The sequence below is a fragment of the Arctopsyche grandis genome, chromosome 6 (assembly GCF_051622035.1).
Source record: "Arctopsyche grandis isolate Sample6627 chromosome 6, ASM5162203v2, whole genome shotgun sequence".
Classification (NCBI taxonomy): Eukaryota; Metazoa; Arthropoda; class Insecta; order Trichoptera; family Hydropsychidae; genus Arctopsyche; species Arctopsyche grandis.
The window spans coordinates 16022055-16039591 of NC_135360.1; the positions used below are offsets into that span (position 1 = coordinate 16022055).

Genomic DNA, 17537 nt, shown 5'->3' on the forward strand with positions numbered 1-17537 from the left:
ATTGTTCTTCAATCGATTTTTCATGAATGAAAAACGTACGTAACGCGATGATAAACACAGTGGAAGAGATTAGCGGGTAGCTACATACATATGTATAGATGCAATATTGACAGAATGTGTGTTCACAAGAACGATTTATGTCAAAGGTCGATGAATATATGTACATACATACATACATGATATATAATCACAAAAAAAGAAAAAATATTACGTAAACAAACAACATTGATCCACAACATTTTCGATACGCGCCAAACGTTCTTTAACTTAAATCGGAAAAATTTTGCACTCGTTATTGTGCACTAAAAATACGGAAAACTAAATGAGTTTAAACATAGACAAATGGCAACATGGATGACACATTAATCATATTATACATGTGTACAATTTATTGTAGCAAAATTTCCAATAAGAGGAACATAATGGTAGTCTACATACATACATACATATGTATATGTTACAGTTGAAGTGTATTTTCGAGTTGTAATATATTTTGACTACCTAGTTAGAATATATTACAAATGAAACTACAGTTCAATTATAAGTTGATACCAGGTTAGATGGAGAGGTTAGGTTTTCGTGAAAACGTCACTCGATTAGTAAATTGAGTTGAAAAGTCACATTTTTGTTTTGAACACATTCTTAGACCAACCGAAATACGATACTCATTACCATTATTTAATTGTAAAGCATTCGTAAAAACTTCAAAGTTGTAACAACTCGACTGTTATATTACAACTGGAGCACAATGTTGAAAGTGTATTTGTGTTTGTAGAGATATAATTTATTGGTTGAATTGAATTCGAATATGAATGACCTAAAACGACAGTTAGAATATATTATGTACAACTGAAAATACACTACGACTGTAACAAACACACAAACATAATACATATTAGACTGAAAATGCCAGCAAAAACGGCGAAATCGGTGCCTTGCATTTCGAAATGCGATTTGAACGGCTTCCTCGGCTCGGATCCAAATAGCCCGAACGTAGACCAACCGGACCAAACCGTAGCGAACGTGTATCGCACCAATTCAACCGATAAACCAGATAAACGGATAATGCCCACGATCGTAATGGCTTAACCGCTGAGCACCTCTAAAAAAGGAAGTTATACGCCGATAGAAAAGTTCGAATGCGATAAGATCAAAATAATATAAATCGGACTATCGAAGGAGAAGCCTTACAAATACCTCACATACTGACTGGGTTGCTTTCTTTAGTAAAAATACGATTGGAGAAAAATGTTAAATGTTACACACGCTAAATGGGAGAATTTAATATTTTGATCTAAATCATTATTATGTAAATGTTAAACGATTACACACAATCACCGTTTACTTTTACGGATTTATTTATGTTTTCGCCATCTTGATTGACTTCATTAAAGCAAATGCAAACGACCAACAAAACGAATACGATTCGTCCTGAATAGAAAGAGGCCGGTCTAAGAATATCTTATTCAGTAGAAGATGATTGCGATGATAATAATTAGTCACCGGAGCCTGAGGGGGCCGTGTATTGTTCAAAGGTTGTAAATGCATTGTTAAAGGTTTGCCGAACAATGGATAGCACTGTGACTATCCTACCTCTAATAATAATAATACATACCTACATAAATATATATATTTAACGCCGCTGGAAAAGACGATTTTCCAATTACAAACGTCTTTCGGTCGCAATATAATATACAAATAAAGATAAAATTGTTTGACAGAAATATAAATATATAACATAAACAACCCAAAACTGTATTTAATTTGAATACATACGTCTCATATATATACATGTTATTATGTCTTATTACCGACTTGCACATTAGCGAAAAAGGCCATAAAGAGTCCAATCTCTCCGTGATTTACGATTCAATTTGGTTATACCTCGCATCACCGAAATTTAAAGCACCCCGGCACGTGAGATTATTTCAGTTTTGTCGCCACGTGCGACAAAAATATTCCTTAAGCTGAAAGGCACGTTGAAAAAAACAACGCGCGTGCGTAAATTACGCGGAAATGTAAAATACTGGCAAAGGAGCGTTTTTTTTTTAAATATAAAAATAATTTATATACCTACATATATGTATATGAATCAAAAATTTTTATTGCAACGATATTTAGTATAACGAAATGCATTATATGTACATGATAAATTGACTGACTGGAAATTATCACATCATTGTATACGGAAAATATATAAATAAATTGTAAAGCGCTGTTTCAGCCTTCATGAAATTTCAACCATTATAATTGTTCATATGCTGCAAATAAATATTTTTTTGTTCATAATGACAAATCTCGGCCGGCGTGCAAATACTGATAAATATAATACAATCACGTACAATCTATGATGCATATTATAAAATACAATATTAAATCAACTGCAAAAACGGATATCATAATACTGCGTAGCCTTGAACGAACGCAACGAAAGGAAACCGATATTACAAGTACGTGATGGCGACGCTCTTCCTATGTTAGATATGACATAACCAAAATACTATATACGGTCGTCAAAATCCACCATAAATATAATACGTACAAACACATATGTAAGTATGTACATATACAATCGATTTATAAATCTGAAACTCGATTTAATAAACTGAAAAAATTGCAATATCGTGTGAAGTGCAACTATGTATGTATCTATGTATGTACATATGTACCAACATACATATGTATGTGCATATATATATATAAATACATTATTACAACATGTCGTGGTATTTGTTGTCCATAGTTTTTCACGTGGCGATGTCGCCGACGACGTGTATATTGCAAGAGAGAAAGTTAACGACCGTAGGGCTAAACGCCTATAACGAGAAATCGATCGAAAAGTTCGATTGGAAAAAGGTCGTTAAATTAAGTCGCCATACCTACGTAAAAAGCGCACAGAAAAATTTTGGAACACTGTCGTAAACAGTTGGGAAAAACATCACCGAAGGATAACCAAATCTAACCAACTAAACACAAACATACATAGGTACATAGTAGGGGTTTCCGATTTCCCGGACTTTTTCAATTTCAAAGATACGGGACGGAGCTCCGGATCGTTTCTGGGATTCTCAGGATTTCGGAACATATAAGTAAATTTTAGGAAGTAAATTTTATTTGAAATAAAATTTATTTATTTACAAAATAAGCTATAGGTACATATATCTAATATATAATTTGGAAAGAGACTTTGTATATGTATATGTATGTATGTATCCTTGGTTCGTTCGATCGTTCGTTCGTTCGTTCGTCCGTAGATCGGTGACATCATCGAGCAAATGATTCGATTTTTTTTTTCGATTCATAGGCGCCGATTCGATTTTTCGGGCGAAGCCCTAAACAGCAATTGCTCATGGGGGCGCAGAGGGGCGAAGCCTTAAACGGCAATAGCTAAGGGGGGCGCAGAGGGGCGAAGCCCTAAACGGCAATAGCTCAGGGGGGCGCAGAGGGGCGAAGCCTTAAATGGCAAAAGCAATAGCTAATGGGGCGCAGCCTCATGGGGCGCAGCCGTCATCGAACAAATGATTCGATTTATTTTTTTTTCGATTCATAGGCGCCGATTCGATTTATTTTTTAAAGGGCAAAGGCTCAGGGGGCGCCGAGGGCGAAGCCCTAGAAGGCAAAGGCTCAGGGGGCGCCGAGGGCGAAGCCCTAGAAGGTAAAGACTCAGGGGGGTGCCGAGGGCGAAGCCCTAGAAGGCAAAGGCTCAGGGAGCGCCGTGGGCGAAGCCCTAGAAGGAAAAAAAAATTATTATTATTTTTTTTTTTTTTTTTAATAAAATGTTTACTATTAGATTAGTCATGTTTGAGCGGTTTATATTATAAATACCGAGCGAAGCCGGGTAATACAGCTAGTGTATCTATGAAGTGGAAAAATTTTTAATTATAAAAGTGAATTTATTTGAAATAGCTTCTTAGGAATACTAAAATATTCAAATGAGAATCCGAAAGCTTGTTTATTTCTAGATTTGACACAAATATTGCATGCAATGGAAAGAACTCTTTCAGTTTCGGTCCTTGTTGGTTTTATAGTTAAAAGGGATGAAAAAACTATTTTTAAATAATATGTTTTTTCCAGGGCTGTGGAGTCGGAGTCGTGGAGTCGCGGTGTTTTGGCCGGAGTCGGAGTGGTGAAAAATGAACGACTCCGACCATTTTTCCATATTGACGGAAGAACAAATAAATAAAACTAAGAACGCATTGTTTGAATTAACGATTCATATGAAAGGTCTTCGAGTGGGAAACGAGACGACATCAGGCAGCTTTGATCAATCAATACTTGAACTATCATCATTTTCATCCGACACCGCTGAATCTGAAGACGATTTTGAAAAATATCTCAATGAACATATGAAATAAAACGTCTTGAGTCCCAATTAGGGATTCTGACCCGGGTCGACCCGGGACAGACATTCCCGGGAATTTACGGAATTTTTGTTGTCCCGTGTCCCGGGAATTCTTATCTCAAATCCCGGGAATTGGATTTTAAAAAATCTTGAAAATATACAACATTTTCACGACTGCACGAAGGGAAATCGAATACACAAAGAATCGTAAAATAATCTCAAAGGTTTGTTGTTTAGCAGTGTGTACAGCGCATTCCCCGAACGTGGAAGTTTATGAGCCTAATGGTTTTGTGCTAATTGGCCAACACGACATCTACTGTCAACATTGTTCATTATCCAATTCCAAACATAAATCATCAAACATTACAATCAGCATAGAGACATCTATGGACAAATTTTGCAAACATTTTTAAATATCCACAAACTTTTAGATGCTGCAAACTCGAATTCGGCGAGAAATGAGACAGGATTGCCAATTCGTTGGAACCGTTTCCAATGAAATCAGATAAATTGGAGAAACTCTGATAGAAAACGATCGACGTTGGATTCACGTATCCGAGGTCTGGCCAGCAACAAAACCAGGAATAGAACCTAAAGATCTATGTTGCTGGTTGATCATAATATAAAACTATTGACCATTATACTACTGATCTATGTATGTATGTATGTATAATATAAAAAATACATTCTTACAGTAGCTTTGTATACATAATATATTTTCATTATTAAAAAGTCAATAAGATATCAAAAAACGACAAACAAGTCAATACAATCGAGAGTAAATATTTATAGCAAGTCCAATAAGACGACGACATCACAGAGATGGTGAAAACGAATAGACGTAAACGTATTTTATTTGCGATCACAAAATTATTAATAAACCCACTTCAAAAGAAACCGTCAATGTCAAACGCAATATGTACATTGTGTCTAGTAAATCTTTATTATTAAATCGTACTTATGTATGTATAAACATGCATACAAGTCGAAATTATAAATGAAAAATAAAACAGAATTTGCACACTATAAATTGAAAGTTTTAAACACAACTTTATACTCAAGTCAAATGCACGCAACTACGTATGTACATACATATATATGTATATATGTAACTCCGCCAACATTAATTTTAAAATCCATCTTGTACATTATGTTTATGTATGTATAAAAAGATCGATGATTTTCTATAGATTTTACAAACAAACTGATTTTTCGTGCATTCAACGAATAAAAACAGTCATGCGAGTGTTGAACAACCCTTGGGCATTTTTGACACGTCCACATACCATTGGTCTGGGAAATCGAATGTCATCTGATATAGCAACATGCTATGCGTTGCAAAAGCGGACAACAATACCCCCCCCCCCCCCGCCACAAAAGGTACTACATATCTCGTCTTTTTGTGAATTTGCAGGTGTACTCAGCACTCATTGTGACATTTACCCCATAGGACCGATTTGGCGAACGTCTATTACCTCCTTCGTGCAGACGGAAAAAGTACCGACACGACAGATGTTTCATTCAATAACAATGTACGTATATGTTCATATGTATTTTACATACATACAGGTCCGCGCCCAGCGCCCGCAGTGCACGGACGTACCCCAAACCGCCTCGGCGTCAGCCGCGCTGTAGTTGTCGTTTCCCGCGTTACACACAGCTGTGTCGTTAACAGCTGCATCGCCGAAACCGCGATGTAACTACGACTCGATACATCGAACGTGTCCCTCTGGGAACGAGATGCTGTCCTAACAACAGTAACAAAAAAAACACAGTGATAGTGACAGTGACAAGTGACACCCACCCACCCACAAACCCACCCACAAGATGGGTAACCCACCACAACGTGATAGTCGTAGTGACAAGGACACTAATACACAAACACAAAAACAAAAACAAACAATCACTAGAGACGACTTCAGTGAACTATTGGAGGCGTTTCGAACCGTGAAGGAAGAAAACGCTTCCCTCAAAAAGACCATCGAGTCGATTCTCGCGACTCACGCAGCCCAACGAGCTGCTGACCAAGCAGCCCACTCCGCCCAACTGGGAAACCTTGCGTCAAACATGACGCAGTCCCAGTCGATGATGACCACGAAGGACATGGCCACATCCCCCCAGACGTCACCTAAAAAAAAAAAACGGTAAGCGTAGAATGGTAAGCCCGCCCAACACCACACGCACACAACCACAGTCGCCCCCACACAATAGCAACAGATACGCGCCACTCGCGGAACTCGACTCCGACCCCGATTTCGATTCCGAATCCAACTCCAACAAAATGGAGGTTACCGCCACTGCCAAGTCCCCACCTGCATCAGCAGCTGTACCCGCACTTACAAAAACCCCGGCACCACAACCGGAAGACTACTTATTCCCGGTTGGCATAATCCGTAACAGGAATGTTACACAAAAGCGTCCAACTCGCGACGTGCCCACCCAACAAGCGGCCCCCAGCGCCCCGTCGGCAAATACGCCCCAAGCCCCTCGCACGGCACAAATTCGTGCACCCCCTCAAACCACAAGCCCCGCTCACCCATCTGGAAACACCGTCTCTGACACTCCTTCACAAAATGTCCAAAGAGCAAAGGTTGCTCCAATCTTCCTTAGGTTGCCATCGGACTACAAGGCAGTTCAAAGGAAACTCAACCAAAATAACTACAAGTTCACGGCCGTCTACTCTGAAAACAGAGTAAAAATCTCCCCTCTCACCATCGATGATTACCGTAAAATCACGAAATTGCTCCAAGAGCAACAATTTCAGTTTTATGCCCACCCTCTAACGGAAGACAAACCGCTCAAAGTAGTCATTAGAGGCATTAACCCCAACTACTCCGAATCGGAAGTCCTCGCCGAGCTGGCCAAACTTGGCTATAAAGCCAGTAAAGCCACCGTCATGAAATCACGACGTGACAAGCGCAACATGCCCATGTTCACAGTCGAGACCACACGCGACGAAGAGGGGAAGAAATTATTCAACCTCTCCAGCATTTTCGGCCAACTGGTTCGCATCGAATCACTTCGTCGTGGTGACACTGTACCGCAGTGCCACCGCTGCCAAGGCTTTGGACATGGCTCCTACAACTGCAATGTCGCCCCCTTATGCATCAAATGTGCAGGACCCCATTTGACCACTGACTGTGCGTCAACAGCCTCCACCCCAACCTGCACCAGCTGCAGAGGCCCTCACGTTTCCAGCTACAGAGGCTGCCCTTCAAATCCCAACAACAAAAGCAGGAAGAACTCCAGTCAACCCCGAAACCCCAACCCCTCCCACCCCCAACCAAAGAAGACCAACGTACCGCAATACAGACACGTAGACACAAATTTTCCTCCCCTAACCCCACCCACCCAACAAACCAACATCAACACCAGCTGGAACCCAAATCAAAACCAAGACCTTTCAAATCGGATGAGCAAAATCGAACAGTCCATTGAGTCGATAAATGCCATCCTGATCATGCTCACCCGACAGAAAAAATGACTTGTTACCTCAAGATCGTTTACTGGAACGCTTGCAGCATACTCTGCAAGCGTGTCGAATTCGAGCAATTTCTGCTCCAACACTCCATTGATATCGCACTAGTAAACGAAACTTGGCTCAAACCCGGTAATAGACTACACTTCTCAAACTACACTACATACAGAAACGACAGAATAGGCAAAGCCGCCGGCGGCACTGCCATATTCATCAAACACACGATCCAACACAACTTGGCCCCGCGGCCGATCACCACAGGAATAGAACTGACGTCGGTAGAAGTTTGGACCAACACCGGCACCCCACTCATCCTCCACGCAGTCTACAACCCTCCAAATCAACACTTACTCACCACCGACTTAGACAACATATTCAACACCAACAAAGCCACCATTGCCGCAGGCGACCTTAACGCCAAACATTCCAGATGGAACAGTCGAGCCACTAACAATAATGGGAAAATTCTCCTTAGTTATTCCCAACTCTCAAACCCAAAAGTCTCCGTCACGGCCCCAGATGAACCCACAAGAATCCCCATTAACTTCAAAGGTAGACCTGATATCTTAGACATCGTTCTTACTCAAAATTTTCCAGGTGCGCAGTCCTTGACTGTAGTAAATGATCTCTCTTCCGACCATCACCCGGTCATACTAGAACTCACCAACACCCCTGTAACTATAAACCCCATCCTCCGAAGTACCATATCTTGGGAGAAATTCTCAACTCTCCTTCATCACACCGTCACTTACCCCCACTCGATTCACACCACCCAAGAGATAGACTCGGCTATTAACGTACTCACTGACGAAATACAGTCAGCCCTAGAAGCCAGCACCACCACCACTCCCCACTCTCCCCTGCACCCGCAAGCTTTACCACCCGACATTCGCGATCTTATTCGCCTTAAGAATAGAGCTAGGAAGGCATTCCAAAGGAACAAGGACCCAATCCTCAAACAGCGAATGAACAGACTTCAACAAGACGTTAAAAACGCCTTGTGGCAACTACGAAACGACAACTGGGATACCAAACTCAGAGCGCTAGAAGACGGACATAACGGTTTCTGGAAACTGTCAAAAATCTTCAGAAGCAACGGCAATAGGATCGACAGGATCAAAGTTGGAGATAATTTTGTCTACTCCACCGCCGATAAAGCGGAAGCCCTAGCTGACAGTCTCCAGGACCAATTCTCGCTCTCAAACTCTAATCTGCAAAGCGACTTTTGCCAAATGGTTGAAAGCTCCGTCAATAGCTACCTCGAAAACCCAGCCCCAGTACCCATTGTCGCCACTTCGCCGCTTGAAGTCCAAAATATTATCAAAACTATCGCCGCCAAAAAGGCCCCTGGCCCTGACGGAATTTCCAACAAAGCTCTAAAAGAACTCCCTCAAAAAGCCATCGCTGCACTCACAGCCATACTAAATGCCACCAACAGAATCTGCTACTTTCCGAGTCAATGGAAACTCGCCAATGTCATTCTCATCAGAAAACCTTACTCGAACCCCTCCCTCGCAACAAGTTACCGACCCATCAGCTTGCTATCTTCACTGAGTAAGATCCTGGAACGGATCTTAATCTCAAATCTCAACAGCGAAATCGCAAAAATTGACCTTCTTCCCAAAACACAATTTGGCTTCAGACCCCAACACTCTGCCGTTCACCAGATTCACAGAGTTGTTGAAACCGTTATAGACGGCTTCGACCACAACATGTCTACTGGAGCAATCTTCCTAGACATTTCCAAAGCTTTCGATAAAGTCTGGCACTCTGGCCTCCTTTACAAAATGATTGCTGCCAACATCACCCCCCACTCAATACGATCCATCGCATCCTTCCTAAGAGAAAGGAGATTTCAGGTCAAACTCAAGGACCGCATTTCAACTCAGCGAGGCATCTCCGCTGGCGTACCCCAAGGCTCCATCCTCGGCCCCACGCTATTCAACCTTTACACACACGACATACCCACTCCTACACATAGGTACACAAACATCGCACAGTACGCCGATGACACGGCCATCTTAGCGAGCTCCGTCGGCCCCAAGGGAGTCTCACTCGCCCTCCAGAAGTACTCGGACCAACTGGTAGCGTGGTACGATAAATGGCTGATGAAAATCAACCCGGATAAAAGTCAGGCAATATTCTTCTCCAGACGCAAAAAACGGTGCAAACCAGCCAAGCCAGTCATTATAAACGACCAACCAGTCAACTGGACCACGTCTACCCGCTACCTGGGGGTAATAATCGACCGCAAATTAACCTGGAGACCCCACATCACTAACGCGGTGCGCAGAGCTAGGGCAGTTGCGTCAAAGCTTTACCCACTATGCAAACCCAACAGCAAGCTCTCGCTTAAAAACAAGTGCTTGCTGTATAAATCTATCATCCGCCCACAAATCACGTACGCGAGCCCCGTGTGGGCTCACACTACCATCTCCAATACATCCATACTCAAACTACAGACAGTTCAAAACAAATTCTTGCGTGCCGCGGGCAACTACGACTGGTACACAAGAAACACTATAATTCACAATGACCTAAACATTGACCACCTTGACAAACACGTACACAAACTTGCCGTGAACTACTTCAAGTCTCTCGGCAAGATAGACAACCCTCTTATAAATTCCCTCGGTGAGACCAAACTCACGATCAATCAAAGGCCCATCGACATCTTGAAGATGGGTATAGGCTAAACTAGGATAGATAGAATTAATCTGTAAATATATATTATGACAACAGTAACCATAAGTTAAGTTAACCAAGCCACTAACATAATACTATAGCCTCTAAATATAAAACTAACCATACTAACCGTAACAGTATCCCATAGTTAATGCACTAACCTATGCTTAGTGTTCTAGCCATCCAAATCAGCAATGCGAGCAGCCGCCAGCCCGCACCACAACATCACCGCGAATCGGATCCCAGATAATTCGCTAGATCGATAGGCATGGAGTAAACTCCATGGAACTATCTATAAAATATTACCCACTACTACTACTACTACATACATACACTCGAGTTTTTACATCAACAATATGCCGTTCAAAGCTTAGACATTTGCACGAAATGATTTTACTAATTGACAGTTAGTAAAAATACGTACATATATACGTCAACACACCAAAACCAAAAATATAATCTTTTTCCACGAATTACGAACATTTTAAAAGTAATTTTTAGTTCCTCAATGAGTCGGCTCCAATATTTCCTCATAGAGCCATCAATTACCAATGTAACAAGATAGAAAAATGGAACGGGTTGTATGACAATAATTCAAAAAGCCTTTGTGCTCGAAATATTCAATATGAAAAGTAGTTCTCTTATTTAGTAACGATTATTTTTAGAATATATGGATGTAATTCGTAATAAAAGGTTATAAATTTATCTAAAAGTATTAAGATTTGAGATTGCACGTATAATTGTATATAGATATGTATATACGTATACGATATAATAACTAGAGTACGGATAGCCAAAGTGCTGCTCATTGTTCAATTGTTGTAAATGCTTTGTAAAAAAGGTTCGGCAAACCTTTAACAATGCATTTACAACATTTGAACAATGAACGGCACCTTGGTTATTAAATTAATTGCCATTTATAAAGGGTGACAATTAATTGAACTTTAATTTTGACCATATTCACTTTCATAACTAATATATCGCACGAAAAACAAATTATTCTACTTAAATGAAATTAATTCAACATTATATGAATTATTCAAACATTCAACAACATTCGCACATGCGAAAAATTATTATCACTGGAATATTCATTTGCACTTTAAAATCAGTAAATCACACCGATATTTTTACTAGCAACGTAATGTTTCTAATAAAGTACATTTAAGTCCACGACCTCTTTTTTGTGTTTCAAACTGAGCGTTACTTTGTTTATTAGTGACCTGATAACCGAATTATATATTTGCAACTAAAACCTATTCAATTAAAATGTCATGATACTGTGTCAAAATTTTCTAAGTTTAAGTGCATGATATTTTACATATCAGTGTTGGAAATAGAGTGTATCAAGTAAATAGTATTTAATTAATTTATTTTAAAGTTAAAAGTATTCTAAATAAAGTTAAAGTGTACCAAGTGATAGTATGTATCTAATATTAAGTGGAAATTAATCGAATGAAAATTCCATGTAGTCAATACTATTTTAATAAAGTTCAATTATATTTCCCCTTTTTAAATTACATTATAATAACAAAACATTCGCGTGTTTGAATCCATTGAGTTTTCATTGAAAACATTTCCTGGTACTTGATGAACCAGGTTTTTATTGTACAAGTCTATGAAACTCTTCAATTTTCACACGAGAACCATATTTGAAACCAAAATGGAAATTAATGAATTCTGTGCGATATTTGAACTCGTGTGGCATTCGACATTTTCACTGTAATAGCCCTAGAAGCAATCGCGTAATTCTTACGATAACATCGCACGGTGACGTAAAGCGTATTTTACGTACGTATATAAAACATAAATCGATACGAATTTAAATAATAATAAAAAAAAGTTCACCCAATTTAAAAAAAACTTAATAAATCAATCAGCCGAATGGTATTCAAATGAGCCAAAGGTGTGTGAATATTACTAAAAACTAACGTCAGGCGAGGTCTTAATGTATGAAAATGCTTTTAAACATAGTCTAAAGGGTGAAGGTGCAAAAAAATCCAATTCGGAAGAAGTACATACTACATATTATAATTAAGAAAGTGTACAATAAGGAAGGTAAGCGTGGCAAGAGGCAATCTAGGCTAATCTAATAAGCATAAACCTTGCCGTTGACATTTTACCGGGTTTTTAAAACGGTCAACAAAAAAACCATGGAAACATCGTTCAATTGAATATTGCAATTCACTAAAAAAAATTCATAAATATTTGGGCAAAAAATTGTGTCAAAATTTTTCTTAAATCCTCCAAGCAATACAAATGTGAAGAACATCAATACAATATTTCTAACGAATATAATTAAAATGAAATAAAACACTCACACAATTCAAAAAAATGACTGCATTTTCGTTGTGCCGAAGTTGAACATTGTCCACATCGTCAATCTGAAAATAAATAGTCAAATGTAAATTATTTGTATATCACAAACCACATTTTAGTGTAATCAGAAAATACGAACAAATAATCGTCTTCGAAGGGAAAACATCAATTACAAAATGTGCAATTTACAAACAATAACCTCGCCAATTTCAGAAACGTTCGAATATTAGGCACAAATAACTACGTACATATGTACATACAAAAAATAAGACCTCGAATATTCCAATTAAATAATAAGATTATACAAATGTCAAAAAATCGCCCATTAAAAACAAATGAAGTTAATTATCGAAAAAAAAAAACAAAACAATGTCTTATTAAATACAACGTCTATTTGAATTGATTAAAATAAATTAAAAAAAATCACCGTCCACGATTGATTAAATATACATATGTACTAATCGTTCAATGTTGTCATTAATTTACATCAATGCTATGAAATATATGAAAAAAATAATTCAAAAGCGCGCATTTTCTCGACGAATTACAGTCAAGCCTCGGCGTGAGTCATTTAATACGTATATGCAAAAAGTAAAAGGAGAATATTTTCTCTTCACGTATTTCATTAAAACCATTTCCGATAATGATCCGCAATAAATGTAAATAAAAAATATCTCAAAATAGAATTGACATGTCGCAATTGTACGACTAAACGACACTGTACAACGAATAGGCAAATTTAGTACCGACGTGACAGTGCGCCAGTGCCAAATATTAATCTTAAGCGACGTTTTATCAAACGTTACACGAGTTAATAATAGAATCATTCGAATCGAGCCCACCGTTCGCATCAATGTAATCGTGCAAATCTGCACACACAGTTTTCCCCGCCCCCGTGCATGGAAGCGCGTACACATTAATTGTCGCCGGAAAAACTCTCTTTTTCCGTCATCGTAAGACGACAGAGAATGCGTCAATGTTTATTTTGAATTTTAACTCTGCAACGACCGGTGGAAAGCAGTCGATGTGGGCGTTCAAAAGTTCAAGGCGAAAATACTTTGGCACAGCGGACGAAAACACACGATGAAAACGAAACGATGCGTTCAAAACACGCCAAACGTAATATCACTACTGTAGATCTACACAAGATAAAATTCCACTACAGAACACCTTTTCCATATTCGAAATTAACCAAAGCAAATTTGAGCAAAGTTTGTGGAAAGTCTCTGATGTATGTACATACATGCATAGAAATAAAGTAAAAACAATTTAATGTCACATATAAAACGAAGGTCCAAACGTCCAAGTCCGAACTGATATTTCAACGTTGAAATTGTGTCAAAGGAGTTCAACTTATTCATTCAAATTCAAAGCTTCAAATATTTGAGAGTGGAATATTCATCTCATGGAAGATATATTAACATCCCTGGATATACGAATGAGTCGGGGGAGTGTACATACACATCGACATATGCACATAAGTATATTTACAATTGTCGATCCTTAAATGATGTTACGTTTTCAGCGCCCTGGGATACAAAAATGGATCTTGACAGATGCCATGTGTAAAAATATCTGCAAGCCTTTGAAATATGGACATACTTAATAATGCTGAAAATCTCATGGATGGCCCGTAGAACCAATGCAGAAGTGCAAGCCCTGATTGGAAAACATGTCAAAGTGCTCAACATTTTAAAAATGCGCAAATTAGAGTACATGTCTTAGACATGCGATGCGGAACCAGAAATACTATCTCCTGCGCCTAATAAGTGATTGAAGAATCTTCGACAGTAGTATAGCCTCAGCATCCGAGCACTGTTGAAGGTGTAGACACATAGATCGATACGCTGTATGTATTTTTTAGATAGTTTTGTAATCTGTAACTCACCCCCTTGAGTGATTTCGGTGATATTTTATCCTTGTATTGACATCCTCTGGAGACAATTAACAAGACCGTATATCTGGGTTTTACTTTATATTTTACATAGATGACAAGTGGATCACATGACTGATATAAAATGCCGAATACAGACAGAGCAAGGGAGAATTTTATTCATCTAAAAAGTCATATGTAGCCGTGAATTATCCCTAAATCCTATCCGTATGAGGATAGTGAGATGCTATGTGTTCTCCGTTCCCTGATACGGAGTGGAATCGTGGATGTAAAAGAAACTGTAAAGAAAAATAATAGATCCACTTGAAATGTGGATTTATCAACTGAGACATATCAACTTCTACATATTATTATTCAAGGGAATATCTGCGGAAGGAGAGGCCCTGGAAGAAGAAGGACGTCCCGGCTGAAAACCTGAGGCAATGATTCAACCAATATACAACTGCACCAACAATATCATCATCGTAAATATGATTTCCAACGTCCGGTAACGAATAAGGCACTGGGAGAAGATTGAAATGGGTTTGATAGTGATCGATTACGGTAATTCCCATATTTGAAGAAATGAAGGAGAAACTTGTCGAAATAAACAAGATCGTAAGAATTAACAATGACATGAAGATACGCCCATCACAACACTAGCACGTCCCGTGGCATACTTTTTATTGTGTTCTTACTATTAGAGCAGTCGTCGATAAGATACGAATGGGAATTCTAGTTGCCAAGTTCCAGAAGGACGTGGCGAAAACGTGGAGAAGATGATTTTTAAACGGCTCAAGCAGAGAGTTGAATTAAAATTTCCGTATTCTCGCACACACGAAAGACCCATGAACTAAAGCAAGATCACTCAATTAAATGGGGGAAATTAACAAAAGACCTTTGGGTTCAGTTGGGCGTGAATCTCCAAAAGATTAGCCCGCCTATAATAAGGAGTGTCTTTCCCGTTTTCATTCATTTTTCTTTTATAATTAATTGAGGGACACTTAAGAAAAAAGCGCAAACAACAAAGAGGCGGATATGACCCTCAATAAAGGAGAAGAAAAAACTACGACGATGACAAAAACGCACTAAAAACATTCAAGAACTATATGAAAATTTATTCCGTGACAAATATTGGCATTCAATTATGCAAAATTTGGTTCGTATTAATATCATCAGATATCTGTCTACGAATTCTAGACACGTGCAGACGAGCTTGGTAGTCTTAATGTAATACTCCTAGGTTAGAGTTAGCAAATACGAACCGGTCCCTTCCAGAACAGCTGTCGGGGTTACACAATTAATTCTCTTCATACACCTGTCCAGACAAGCTGCACCACACATTGACACAAACAACCAAACTCAGGGTTTCCGTCGACTAAAAAAATTACGACCTCGCAAATCCATACTAATCAAAAAAAAAAGTAAAAAAGCAAAATTTAACGAAAAATTATGCCTATGTTGTGTACGGTTATCACAATTTGGAAAACAATGCGAGTCTGTTCATGTGCATGAAGTAGGATTGAATCCCTTTGCCATCTCTTAGAGCCGGCCCACACCGAGTGACTTTTCTCTATGTAGTCGCCGGCAAATAATTATCGAGTTTGGCACTCCTCAATAGAACGCTATACATTTTGAGGGATCGCGCCAGTTACTCGAGCAATAAAATCACCGTGACCAGACTAAACGCCGGCAACCGATCTCACTAGTCAGACGACTTGGGCAACCGGTGAGTTGCCTGGTATGGCATGCTCCATACAACTGCAAACATATGATATGCACGCGCAGCAAAATCACCCACCGAGTTGCCCGCAAGTCACTCGATGTGTTATATATATATATACATATGTATGTATGTATGTACGGTAACTGCGGCTAATAAGGATAAGCTAAGGAAAAAATGAAAAATACTGCAGATAATCAACCAACATAGACACCATCTCAAAAACTGAAATGTAATTTCTTTCATAAATAAAAACAAAATCAAATATTTTTAGAAACAGAAATAATATTCCGTATTAAACTATGGTGGGAGTAATAAAATCTATGAACACAATCTTCGTAAATCTATCGAATTATAATTAAATTTGGTGCTTGAGATGTTTGTCGATCTTAACAACCATTTTGTTGCTCTTTCTACAGCATGAACTGCTGCCACCAGATTTTTTTCCAGGCTGCTGCTATCAGATGTTTTGCACAGCATAGTCCAAAAAAATATTTATGAATACATATTATCTTCGTATTCCATCACAGTAATAAGGAATATAATTTAGAAAGTGATAGGAACATAAAATTTTAATAGGCCTTAATACTAGAAATGAACATAAATATAATATTGAATCGAAAATCGAAAATAAAAATAATTAAATCAATTGGGAATTAATTTGTTGGCTGGGTAGCAGGTTTACCTTTGTAAGAGTATTTTAATTAAGGTTTTTGACTATTAGGCCCTATTACCCGAACAGCCCTTATTACCCGCAGATACCTTATGTATTCTATAACCATAAATATACATGTGTATTATAAAAAAAGCATTCATATCTATTCGAGTGTTACACATACATACATATAGAAAAGCGTCGAAAAAATAATATATGTGTATTTTATAAGATTCCATTTCTTTATTACGGTGTGTGTTACGCGACACATCAAGATATGGGGTGGAAAACATGAAAGATGCGAGAGAGAAGAAACAGTTATCTAAGAGGATGAACAAAAAAATACGAAATATGTACATATATATGTATGTCAGAGCGTAATGGATCAGGCGGAACCTTTAGGTACGTACAAAAAAAAGAAAAAGTCGGAACTGATAAGAAAGCCTATTTGCATGTTTTCAT

General features: G+C 38.6%; 1 protein-coding gene across 4 annotated transcripts in view; it reads right to left on the bottom strand.

The window, feature by feature from the left end:
• The window catches only part of Ypel (Yippee-like), a 106482-nt gene that overhangs the window by 74108 nt on the left and 14837 nt on the right, over positions 1–17537 (bottom strand). For all 4 annotated transcript variants that reach the window (XM_077433565.1, XM_077433563.1, XM_077433566.1 and 1 more), the window contains exon 2: positions 12827–12889. The gene's annotated coding sequence lies outside the window, so the exon portion shown is untranslated. The remainder of the gene's footprint in view (positions 1–12826; positions 12890–17537) is intronic.